We start from the raw sequence: 12,427 nt of genomic DNA, 5'->3' as shown, positions 1-12,427 counted from the left end.
CTAGAGTGAGTTGCCATTTCGTCCTCCAGTGGGATCTTCCTGACCCAGGAATAGAGCCTGCATTTCCTGAATTGGCAGGTGGATTCTTTACCAGGAGCCACCTGGGAAACACCAATAGAGTATTTCCCCTCCTGTGTGTGATTGACCATCTCCTAGAACTTGGTGCTGTAATGGTTACTAAAGTGTGCATCAACCCTCTTGTGTTCTTTGAAAGCAAGGGGTCATTTCCTGGTCATCCAGTATTCAGTTCCGGCAGGATAAGAATTCTGAAATTGTGGTGTGACTTCTTGGATAGAATAAGAGAATGACATTTTCATGATAATTTCCACGAGGAGGCATCCATTAAGAGCATGAACAAAACCTTTGTGCCAGGTCTTACCCTCGTATTATGGTGAGGTCACCTCCAGTAACCTGTCATCTAGGATGCCTGAATGGATCGTTCCTTTAGACTAAGTCACCGAAGGTCCAAGTACACATTGGTTTATCTAAGATGTGAAAGGAAGAAAAGGCAGAGATAGACATTGATTGGTCTAATATATGTCTGAGTCACCGTACTAGTCAGACCAGCTGCATTAGCTCAGGTCATAGCTGAGGAGAAAAGGTTTTAAAACACACCATTTTAGAGAAGAAGAAATTAAGGCCAAGAAAGGTTAAACAATGTGCCCACTGGGAAGAGAGATAAAACAAGATTGCCTATGTGTGAATAGTCATTGAAACAATACCTGTACTCATCTTCACATCCAGCAGATCACCCTGCTTCCTATGTACCTAGAAAAATAGAATCCTTTATACACCAGGCTCTAAGTGGGGCATGGGGCTTTCTTTTATACCATTCTATATTTTTAATATATTTTAAGTTTTTCTATAATAAAATGAGAAACCAAAAATGTTGCCCAATGTCACTCAGCTAGTGTATTAGTTACCTACTGCCACATAACAAACCACCCCAAATCTCAGTAGCTTAAAATAATACATACTTATTACCTCAGTTTGGGGGCTTCCCTGGTGGCTCAGGTGGTAAAGAATCTACCTGCAATGAAAGAGACCCGGGTTCGATCCGTGTGTTGGGAAGATCCCTGGAGTAGGAAATGGCAGCCTACTCCAGTATTCTTTCCTGGAGAATCCCTTGGATAGAGCAGCCTGGTGGGCTACAGCCCATGGGGTTGAAAAGAATCGGACACGACCGAAGCAACTAAGAACACATGCATCTCAGTTTCGGGGGGTCAGGATCTGGGCACAGCTGAGCTGGGTATCCCTGGTTCAAGGTCTCCCACAAGTTACGGTGTTGCTCAGGGCTGGTCATCTCAAGGCTCAGCTAGGGGGATGGTGATCCATCTCTAAGTTCGTGTACATCAGGGTCTCTGAATGCGGGTGGAAATACCAGATCTCTGACACACGGGAGTGCTGCCCAATAGTACAGCAGCTACTTCCTCTAAACGGAAGAAAAGTGAATGCCCGAGCCTCATCCTCGCCTAATCTCGGAAGTGGCACCCCTTCACTTCTGCTCTCCTCTGTTGAAACATGTACATGACCATGTGTAAAATAGTTAGCTAATGGGAAGTTGCTCTATACCACAGGGAGCACAACCTGGTGCCCTGTGACAACCTAGAGGAGTGGGATGGGGTGGGAGGTGGGAGGGAAGTTCAAGAGAAAGGGAACATCGGTATATCTATGGCTGATTCATGTTGATGTGTGGCAGAAACCAACACAACACTGTAAAACAATTATCCTCCAATTAAGAATAAATTAAAACACTACAACAAAGGAGTCGGCAAGTCTAGTCCACTCTCCAGAGCAGAGGGTGTTGTACAATGGCATGAATACCAGGACGTGGGGTCGGGGGGCCCTCTTTGAGGCTGCCTATCTCAGCTAATAAGGAGCCTTGCCTTCATGCGTGCTAAGTCACTTCAGTTGTGCCTGACTCTTTGCGACCCCATGGACTATAGCCTGTCAGGCTCCTTCCCATGGGGTTCTCCAGGTAAGCATACTGGAGTGGGTGGCCATACGCTCCTCCGGGGGATCGAAACCACATCTCTTATGTCTCCCGCATTGGCAGGCAGGTTCTTTTACCACTAGCACCACCAGAGAGGCCCCAATAAGGAGACTTGCTAGGCTCCAAATCTGTTTCTATCAGGTTGGCCAAAAAGTAAGGTTCAGGTTTTTCTGTAACATCTTAGGGAAAACCTGAATGAACTTTTTGGCCAACCAATATCTGTTCCCAAATTCTGTGTTTTCCCACTGCTTCCAGCATTGACAGTTAACACCTTAGCTTCTCTAGTTGACCACACTGACAAACCGAACATGAGTGTGACTCAGACTTATTACCATTTGGTATTGCTGGGGGATAGGGCCCCAGAACTGCGTAATTACAGAGAGGTGCCATCCCACTGGGAAAACGGAAGCTACCAGATGACAAGCAGGAAGACCCCTGGTGAGAAGGGAGCCAGTGAGAGAGCTCTGAGAGCCTCAGCAGGGAAGCTGGAGAGAAGCAGCATATGAACAATCAGAGCTTTCAGCGAAAACGTGAGTTGAGGGCAGAGAAGTGCGTTATCTTTTTACCAACAGCCCCTCGCAGAGGGTCGAGCATATAGAAGACGGTCCTTGGATGTTTGCAGAAGCAATGCACGAGGAGGGACAGAGGGGTGGATGAGGCACTGAAAGGAGGCTGAGTCCGTTAAGAGGAAGCCAGAGGCAGAGCACTGTGGAGGGCGCGGCCTGTGGGAGGTGGGAAGGGACACCCCTAGGAGGAGTCTGTCTCTGCGGGTGTGGGTGGCTCCCTGACCACTCACTCAGGGTTTCTGGTGGTGAGCAGACCTTCCACGTGTCTATTCTGCTGACTCTCAGGAGAACAGTGACTGACCCTGGGACACAGCTGGAGACACTGCTGACACGACAGGCAGAGCGCTTTTTATAGGGATTACAAGGTAATTTTGTGCTGAGATCTAGGATCTGTAGATGTGCCTCAGAGGCTGTCTGGGAAGGTGATGGGGTGGCTGAAAGACAGGTCTCTGGGCCCCTTACTTTTCCTCCCACAGGGGTGCTGTACATCGGGTGAAGGCATGGGTGTGCTCAGTCACTCAGTCATGTCCGACTCTTTGTGATCCCATGAGCTGTAGCCCACCAGGCTCCTCTGTTCATGGGATTTCCCAAGCAAGAAAATTGGTGTGTGGGGCATTTCCTCCTCTAGGGGATCTTCCCGACCCAGGGATCGAACCCACGTCTTGGTGGATTTTTTACCACTAGTGACACCTAGGAGCAAGGGTGAAAGTGAAAGTCACTCAGTCGAGTCTGACTCTTTGTGACCCCATGGACTACACAATCCATGAAATTCTCCAGGCCAGAATACTGGAGTGGGTAGCCTCTCACTTCCCCAGGGGATCTTCCCAATCCAGGGATCGAACCCAGGAATCCCTCATTGCAGGCATATTCTTTACCAACTGGGCTAACAGGAAAGCCCAGGAGCAAGGGTATCTGGGTTCAAATCTCATTTCCATCACTAACCATCTGTGTGACTTTGATCAAGTGGCTCAGTTCCTCTGTGCCTTAGTTCCTGGTATATATAAAAGAGATGATAATTATATGTATCACTTAGGCTTTTGTGCATGTGAAATAATTGATCCATGTCAAACAGAGTTCGGAGAAGGCAGTGGCACCCCATCCAGTACTCTTGCCTGGAAAATCCCATGGACGGAGGAGCCTGGTAGGCTACAGTCCATGGGGTCACTGGGAGTCGGACACGACTGAGCGACTTCACTTTCACTTTTCACTTTCATACATTGGAGAAGGAAACGGCAACCCACTCCAGTGTTCTTGCCTGGAGAATCCCAGGGACGGGGGAGCCTGGTGGGCTGCCGTCTATGGGGTCACAGAGAGTCGGACACGACTGGAATGACTTAGCAGCAGCAGCATTAACATTGTTAGAATGATATAGGTGATTTGCTCTCTCAGGGTGTGTCTTACCTGGGTCCTCACATGGCTGCTACCCCATGCCCTCTCGGAGAAGCTTCCAGAAACCCTCTCCACCAAACAGCCCCCGGGGAGGGGTCCTTCTGCTTTCATTTCAGAGAAGAGGCAGGCACAATTCCAATCCCAGGAGGCTCTGGGGAGGGGGAGGAGGATGGATTTCTTCTTGTTTTGGTTGTTTTAATTTCTGAATGCATTTCTCCAAGGGTTGGGGGAGGCTGTGGAGCGCAGGGAATGCTGAACACCCAGGAGCCTGTGCGCCTCTGATTAGATGGCTTAGGCCCAGCAGCGGCAGCTGTTAATCCTGACTATTAATTAGAAGATATGGGAGAGAATACCAGCCTGTGAGCTCAGTTAAGCCTGAGTAGCAGCGCTCTGCCTTCTCTGGGAGCGTAATCCCCTTTGAGACACGAGCCAGTGTGCACCCCAGGAGAAGTGCCAAGAGGGCCAGCTCCAGCTGACACCTGCCATCTGTCTGTAGCCCAGGTGTCTTTGCTCCTCAAAGCCACCATCCCTTTCATGGGGACAGCACTTTACAGGTTCCCAAGCACATTCGAATGCACTATGGAGAGGCCTGAGTGTTTATTCCTATTTGGAGACTAAGAGGGGAGCCTGGGAGAGCCCGGGGGGATTGTGACAATGAGTGTAGGGCCAGGGGTCCTCCCAGGCTTTGACATCCAATGCAGGTCTGCCTTGTGTGTCATGATGATCTGTACTACTATCTGACCTTGTGGATCATGGTGTGGACCCAATACTGTCATCCCAGCTGGGAGAATTTGAACTGGATACACCTAGAGGAAACCTTGGCTGCTTCAGGTTCCTAGAGGTTCCTGTCCAGACTCCACAGCCTGAATGTCAAGATTCCCCAAACTCATCTTCTGCTAACAGCAACCCCATGTGTGGACCCATCTCTTCCAAGTTTGTAAGGAGAGCTCCAATTCTTATCTCATTCTTGCATTGCCACTGACCTGAGGAAGAAAGCAAGTATCTCATTTTGGAAATTGGGAAAACTTACAGAGGTGAGGTCTGTTAGGAATCAGAGTGAACAGGGGCTCTAGGATCATGTCTGCTCATTTTTCATCCACATGTGTTCCTCTCCACCTCCATTCTATTTTTTAATTTGCTCTGCGGTCTGTGCTGTCTTTCCCACTCACCTCTACTTAGGGATGTACTCTGTTCATTCAGGACCCAAGGCAAGTCTTCCCCAGTTGTTATGGTGTCCATCTCCTCTTCCCTGAACTGCCTGGCACAGCACTGATACCAGCAGGTGCATTGCTCACCAGGAAAGGGTCACCATGAAACTAGTTCCTAGTGGAGGCAGTGGAGAGATTGAAAGGCCTGGGTTTAGTTTCTAATCAGCTGTGTAATCTTCACCAAGCACCTCCTTTCCTCTAGTCTTTCTCTTTTTTTTCACTATGAAATAAGGGTATGCAACTGTGGTAGGGATGTGGGTCAGAGATGTAGGGGAGAGAGGTATGGGAAGAGCTATGTGAAACTGCTGATTTCTAGGTCTCACCATTTGTAGGATGAGTCGGAACAGCTGGTAGGAGCTGAGATGTGCAGAGCTAGGGTACTCTTCCCCCTTCTCCCTTTCCCATCTATCAGGAAGAACTTTGTGGTGCTGCTGTGGGAGAATTCAACTGTCAGGAATGAATATCAGAATGTGAACATTGCATCAGAATGTCCCAGGCTGGAACTCCTGGGACAATGGCTCTGCCACTTGTTAGCCAAGATGATGATGATGGTGATCTTGATACATTTTGGAATGTTCATCATATATTAGATTTTATACTAAGGTTTCACATGCGTGTGTGTGTGTGTGTGTGTATGTGTGTGTGTGTGTGTGTATGTGTGTGTGTATACTCAGTCATATCCAACTCTTTGTGACCCCTTGGACTGTAACCTACCAGGCTCCTCTGTCCATGGGATTCCTAGTTTCTATTATGAATAAAACTGCTATAAACGTTCATCTACAGACATTTGTGTCCACATAAGTTTTAATTTCTCTGGGTAATGTAGCCAGGTAGATGCACAATTGGTTTTATTTGAACAAACTGACAAACTGTTTTCTAGAGTGACTGTAGGATTCATTTAACATTCTCATCACCAATGTGTGAGTGATTCAGATTCTTTGCATAGTCACTAACACTTGGTCCTGTCACTATTTTTCATTTTTACCACTCTGATAGGAGTATATAATATCTCATTGTGGTTTTTAATTTCTATTTCCTAATTGCCAATGACGTTGAGTGTCTTTACTTATGCTTCTTTGCCATCTGTATATATCTTCAGTGAAATGTCTCTGAATATGTGTTGACCATGTTCTAATTAGACTGTTTATTTTTCTTTACCACTGAGGGTTTTTTGGGCTGGGGATAAACCACAGCTGTGGTTTACTGTTTAAAATTATTTATTTGTCTGGCTACATTGGGTTTTAGTTGTGGCACACGGGATCTTTGAACTTGGTTTTGGCACGCAGGATCTTTAGTTGTGGCATGTGAGATCTCATTCCCTGATCAGAGATCAAACTTAGGCCCCCTGCTGTGGGGCTGTGAAGTCTTAGCCACTGGACCACCAGGGAAGTCCATACCACTGAGTTTTGATAGTTCTTTATATAATCTAGATACTAATCCTCATTGATGGATATGCAGTTTGCAAATATGTTCACCTGAAAGTGAAAGAATTAGTCGCTCAGTCGTGTCCGATGCTTCGCAACTCCATGAACTGTCGCCTGCCAAGCTCCTCTGTCCATGACATTCTCCAGGCAAGAATACTGGAGTGGGTAGCTGTTCCCTTCTCCAGGGTATCTTCTAGACCCCGGGATTGAAACTGGGTCTCCCATATTGCAGGCAGATTCTTTACCGTGTGAGCCACCAGGGAAGCCCATGTTCGCCTATTTTATGGCTTATCTTTTCATTTTCCTAATAGGATATGTCGAAGAAGAAAAGGTTTTCATATTGATGAGATAAAATTTATTAATTTTCCTTTTCACATGTTGTCCATTTGGTGTCATGCCTAAGAAATTTTGCTTAGCCTTAGATACAAAATTATTTATGTTTTCTCAAAATTTTATAGTTTTAGTTTTACTTTTATGCCTATGACCTTTTTTGAGTTAATTTTCTCTAACTTTTGTGGTAAAATACACAAAATATAAATTTTGCTATTTTAATCATTTTTAAGTGTATCGTTAAGTGGTATTGGGTGTATTCACATTGTGCAACCATCATCATGATCTATCTCCAAATTCTTTTCATCTTGCAAAACTGAAACTCTATACCCATTAAGTAATAACACACCATTCTGCCTCCCCACAGCAATCAAGGTTTGACTTTCTGCTTCTTTGGTTTGACTGTCTAAACATCTCACATAAGTGGAATTATACAGTATTTGTTTTGCAGATTTGTGTGTGTGTGTGTGTGACTTGTGCATTTCACTTAGCATAATGTCCTCAAGGCTTAACCATTTTGTAACACATGTCAAAATTTCTTTGTTTTGTAAAGAAAAAGTGCAAGTGTTAGTCGCTCAGTCGTGTCTGACTCTTGGTGACCCCATGGAGTGTAGCTGGCCAAGCTCCTCTGTCCATGGGATTCTCTAGGCAAGAATACTGGAGTGGGTAGCCATTCCCTTCTCCAGAGAATCTTCCCAACCCGGGTCTCCTGCATTGCAGACTGGTTCCTTACCATCTGAGCCACCAGGGAAGCCTATCCTGACTAATATTCCATTTTATATACTTTGTTTATCTCTTTACCTATGAATGGACACTTGGGTGGCTTCCACATCTTAGCTATTGTGAATAATGGTGCTATAAACATGGGTGTACAAATATCTTCCTGAATCCCTGCTTTCCATTTTTGGGGGAATATTCTCAACAACGGAATTCCTGGGTCATATAGCAATTCTATTTTTAATTTTTTGAGGAAATTTTTTTTCCACAAGTTGTAGCATTTTATTTTTCTACCAGTAGTGCACAAGGGTTTTGATTTCTCCACATTCTTGCCAACATTTCTTTTCTTTTTTTTTTTTTAATAATAATCATCCTGATAGGTGTGAGGTGTTATTGCAATTTTGACTTGCATTTCCCTAATGATTACTAATGTCGAGCATCTCTTTATTTGCTTATTGGCCATTAATATGTTTCTTTTTTTTTATTTGGAGAATCATCTGTTCAAGTTATTTGCTCAGTTTTGAATGGTTAGTTGTTTCTGTTGTTGAGTTTGAAGAGTTCTCTGTATATTCTGGATATTAACCCCTTATCAGATATATCATTTTCAAATATTTTCTCTGATTCTGTAGGTTGCCTTTTTACCCCTCTTAATAGTGTCTTTTGAGACACAAAATTTTAAAATTTTCGTGAAGCCTAACTTCTCTATTCTTATTCTTTTTCTCTTTTTTCTTACTTGGTTTTTCTTATTCTTTCTATGCCTGTAGAGGCATATGTGAGAAATTATGAACAAGTCCAGAGTTGTGGAGTTTTGTCCAATGTTTTCTTCCAGGAGTGCTGTAGTTTTAAGTCTTATATTTAGATGTGGATCTTATTGAGTTAATTTTTGTATAAAGATTGAGCTTCATTCTTTTGCATGTGGATACCAAGATTGCATGTGGATACCATCACCGTTTGTGAAAAACTATCTTTTCCCCATTGAATGGGCTTGGCACTCTATTGACAATCATTTGACCATATATATAATGATTTACTTCTGTACTCTCTATTCTATTGTGTTAGTCTGTGTGTGGAATGTAGTTTCACGCTGTTTTGTTTACCTTAGTTTTGTAGTAAGTTTTGAAATCAGAAAGCTTGTGTCCTCCAACTTTATTCTTTTCCAAAATTGTTGAGATTATTCAGGGTCCTTTGAAATTCCATATGGATTTTAAGATGAGTTTTTCCTATTTCTGCTAGAAAATAGCACTGGAATTTTGATAGGGATTGGATTAAATCTGTAGATAACATTGGGTAGTACTAATATTTGACATAACTTTTCTTTTTCACTCTTTTAACAGGGTCTTGCTGTTGTTTAGTCACTAAGTTGTGTCCGACTCTTCTGTAACCCCATGGAATGTAGCCTGTCAGTCTCCTCTGTCCATGGGATTTCCCAGGCAAGAATATGGGAGTAGGCTGCCATTTCCTTCTCTAGGGAATCTTCCTGATCCAAGTTTCAAACTCACATCTCCCGCATTGACAGGTAGATTCTTTACCACTGAGCCACCAGGGAAGGCCAATGGGATCTGCTAAAGGGCGAAAGTTTTTCATTGTAATGATATCTAGTTCACTAATTTTTCTTTTTATGCATTGTGCATTTGGTGTCAAGCCTAAGAACTTTTGCCTAGATTTAGATCTCAAAGATTTTTAAAATTTTATTTCTAAAGGTTTTATAGTTTTAGTTTCATATTTAGTTTTATGATACATTAAATTATTTTTGGGTAAGATTTGAAACTTTGGTAAAAGTTTATTTATTTGCTCGTGGAAATCCAATTGCTTCAGCATCATTTGTTGAAAAGGTGATCATTCCTCCACTGAATTTCTTTTATGCCTTTGTTAAAAATCAGTTGGCTATATTTATGTAGGTCTCTTTCTGCATTCCCTATTCTGTTTCATTTATTTATGTGTTTCTATCCAACCACACAATCTTGATTTACTGTAGCTATATAATTAAGTCTTCAAATTGAGTAGACTGATTCCTCTCAATGTACTGTTCTTTATCAAATTGTTTTAGCTAATGTGGCTCTTTCGCCTTCCCATATACATTTTAGAATAATCTTACCTATATATAGTAAAAAAAATCTTTCTATGGCTTCTATGCAGATTGTGTTAAATCTGTATATCAATTCAGGGAAATTTTTTTCTATGTAGAGTCTTCTAACCCATAAGCACTATGTCTCTCCATTTATTTAAGACTTTAAAAATGTGTTTCATTAGCATTTCATAGTTTTCTGCATACAAGTTCCACACATATTTTTTTCCAGATTTACACTCATTTCATGTTTTTTGAGTGACTTTAAATTATATTGTATTTTTAACTTTGGAATTCATATTTTTATTGCTAGTATATTGAAGTACAATTAATTTTTGTTTGTTCATCTTACATCATGAAGCTTTTCTGAACTCAGTTCTGTGAGGTATTCTTATATATTCATTTGTTTATTTGATTTATTCTGGTGATTTACTATGTAGATAATCATGCCACATGAAAATAGGGCCAGTTTTATTTCTTCTCTTCTGATCTGTGTGTCTTTGCTTTCCTTTTTTGCCTTATTGCATGACTAGAATATCCAGTGCTATGTTGAATAAGAGTGATAGGCGTAAATATCCTTGCCTTGTTCCCAGTCTTAGGGAGATAACATTCAGTCTTTCACCATTAAATATAATATTACCGCTAGATTTTTATAGATACTCATTATGAAAGTTGAGAAAATTTCCTTCTATTCCTATTTTCCTGATTTTGTTATAAATGCACACTTAATTTTGTCAAATGCTTTCCCTACATCTATTTACATGATTTTTCTTCTTTAAATAATTAATAAGGTATGATCGGGGCTTCCCAGGTGGTTCAGTGGTAAAGTATCTGTCTGCCAATGCAGGAGTCACAGGAGACACAGCTTCGATCCCTGGATCTGGAAGATCCCCTGGAGAAGGAAGTGCAAGCCCCCTCCTGTATTCTTGTCTGGAGAATCCCATGGACAGAGAAGCATGGCGGGCCACAGTCCACATGGTCACAAAGAGTCAGACAAAACTGAGCACACACACACACAAGGTACATTACATTAATTTTTTAATAATGAACCAGTCTTACATCCTTGGAATAAACCCTACTTGGCCATGGTGTAGAATTCTTTTTTATGTATTCCTGAATTATATATGTTAATATTTTTAAAATAATTTTAGCACCTATATTATGAGAAATATACATCTGTAGCTTTTTTCTTTTCCTCTTTCATTTGTCTTTTCTTTCTTTCATCTCATATTTCTTTGCCTGGTTTAGATATCAGTGTAATATAATATTAGCTTAATAAGATAAAATCAGACGCCTTCCCTCCTTTCCTTTATTTCTGGAATAAATTAATGTTAATTCTTCTTTATATATTTGGTAAAAATCTCCAGTAAACTACCTGGGTCTGGAGATTTCTTTTTCAAGAGCTTTTAAATTATGATTATAATTTCTGTAATAGCTAGGGACTATTCACATTTTCTATTTTCTGTTTTGTGGTAAGTCTGTGTTTCTTGAGTAAATCAGTCCATTTTATCTAAATTATTATATTTATGTGTACAGAGTTGTTCATAGAATCCCCTTATTATATTTTGTATGTATGTGTTTATAAGGCCTGTAATGATATTCCCATATTTAATTTCTGATATTAGTACTTGTTTTTACTTTGCCTGTGTTGCTAGAGATTTGTCAATTTATTAATTGCAAAGAATCAGCTCTTTGTTTCATTGATTTTCTTTAATTTTTCCTGGTTTTAATTTCATTGATTTCTGCTCTTTGTTATTTTATTCCTTCTGCTTGCTTTGAGTTTACTTTGCTTTCTATCTTCTATTAATTTTAACACAAGAGCTTAGATTATTGAAATTTTTTCCTTTTTTCTAATATATGTATTTAGTGATAAAAGTTTTTTTGTTTTTATTTAGCTTATTGTATTTTTTAAAATGTCCTTTGACCCATCACTATTTGGAAGTGTATTGTATATTTTCCATGTGTTTGGAAACTTTCTGGTCGTCTTTTTTGCTACTTATTTCTAGTTAGTTATATTACGGTAAGAGAATACACTCTCTATGATTCCAGTTCTTTAAAATTTGAAGTTAGATGTTTAGTCATGTCTGACTCTTTGCTACCCCATGAACTATAGCCTGCCAGAATTCTCTATCCATAGAATTCTCCAGGCAAGAACACTGGAGTGGATTGCCATTTTCTTCTCCAGGGGATTTTCTCAACTCACCAATTGAACTCGAGTCTCCTGCATTGCAGGTGGATTCTTTACCATCTGAACCACCAGAGAAGCCTGCATTTATCTACACAGGGAATAAATTTTTGATGTATTCTCAAAGGGTACATGAGAAATGTGAGCACCCTCACATTTAAGACCCTGTTCTATGAAGTCTAAATGTTAGCTTTTGCTCAGAACACCATCGAAATGCTTCATTAAGACCACTTTGCTTTTCCTCTACTCTTTGGCACTATGCCATTGAGAGGCTCAGATTAATAGTCCAAAAAATGCCATTTTGGAAATATTGCTGAGAATGTTTCCCTCTACAGCACAACGTATTCTTCATGAAGACCCGTGGGAGAAATTCCTCTTGGGTCTCATCAACAGGAAAACTTGCTCTGCTTTTCTACTTACAACTGGCATTCTTCTGTTTATTTATTTCTTTTTACCATTAAGGGAAGTTTGCTTCTTATAACTTTTGGTGGCCAAGAAGCCCAGTCATACTTTGGAACTGTCTATTGCAACAAATCTTATGGTCTGCACC

This window comes from Giraffa tippelskirchi, chromosome 1 (assembly GCF_054371585.1).
Source record: "Giraffa tippelskirchi isolate mGirTip1 chromosome 1, T2T-mGirTip1v1.2.pri, whole genome shotgun sequence".
Classification (NCBI taxonomy): Eukaryota; Metazoa; Chordata; class Mammalia; order Artiodactyla; family Giraffidae; genus Giraffa; species Giraffa tippelskirchi.
Note: the sequence above shows the minus strand (reverse complement) of the source record.